General features: G+C 24.0%; 1 protein-coding gene across 2 annotated transcripts in view; it reads right to left on the reverse strand.

Moving 5' to 3' along the window:
* LOC122633036 overlaps positions 1-1,256 on the reverse strand; it is a 20,536-nt gene that overhangs the window by 12,506 nt on the left and 6,774 nt on the right. The window lies entirely within an intron of this gene.

Raw genomic sequence — 1,256 nt, forward strand, 5'->3', positions numbered from 1 at the left:
TTATATTTTACATACAGTATATCCAACGTAAGAATAGTTATAAATATATTTGAGAATAGTATCGTTACCAGTATAATAATAATCAGAATTCTTTTCAGAGGTATTATCGATATTGATAAATATCCTTGTTTGTGTTTTTCTTATTCTCTCTTCTGTTTGTAATCTATAGATAATCTGTGAATGATATAATTTTGATCTTGTTATATAAGATAGAATTACGATCGGTAATCTCTATATAAATGGGGAAATTACGTGAAATATAATTAAAAAAAAAAAAAAAAAAAATCTAAATATAAGTTTTATCAGTCGAAAATATATTAATTTTAATTTTCTTATTTTGATCTATGATGACCGAAAAATAATATTCGAATACGAGTTTAGGACAATACACTGTCACCAACGTTCTTTAGATTGTTATTTAACTGTTAAAAAGAAGAAAAAATTTTCTAGACAATTGTTTTATTTCCAAAAGGTATTATCGGTCCATTACCTTACCGACCGACGGTCTTAAAAATTGTTTCTCGACCAAGTAAAAATAGCGCGTTGTCTTATATTTTCAATATCATTATTATTTTCAAATTGTTATCAGTAATGCTAATATTAACGTAGGGGCGTGATTTTAAAATCGAGATCGGATTATAGTAAAAGTGCAAAATATTAAACTATCCTGTAACTAAAATTATCCATACGATCGAACTTAATTGTTCTTTTAATTTTATATAGAAAAATAATAGTGAGAGTAATAAAGAATAATAATACAAAGAATATTCCGTTTTATTTATTGGAAGTGTTCTTCAAATATAGTTATTGATGGTTGAAAATTGTAATTGTTTCTAGTAGCAATATTATTATGAAATGTTTGTGAATCAGGACCAAGTTAATTGTTAATATTTGATTACAATCAGGTGTGTGATTGTTTATTCTTTTGAATAATAGAAATCGTTTTTATTATTTATATATTATATATCATTGTCAAGAACAAGAACTGCCTATATTTCTTTGTTTTAGCTACATTGCATAATCAAATATCTACTATATACTTCTATTCCGTTCTCTAATTTATATTTAAAATTTATTAATATATGTTGCTATTTAGTTAATGAAATATTTTTTTTTATTTTTAGATAAATGAAAGAATACCGTTACTAAAATATATTCAAAGAAATATGGCAGAAAAAATTGGATATTCTAAAGAAACCTTTGTTTCTCAAACTGAACAAACGATTAAAGCAAAAAGGTTTTTTCAATACCTTGCA

The sequence above is a fragment of the Vespula pensylvanica genome, chromosome 11, assembly GCF_014466175.1.
Source record: "Vespula pensylvanica isolate Volc-1 chromosome 11, ASM1446617v1, whole genome shotgun sequence".
NCBI lineage: Eukaryota > Metazoa > Arthropoda > Insecta > Hymenoptera > Vespidae > Vespula > Vespula pensylvanica.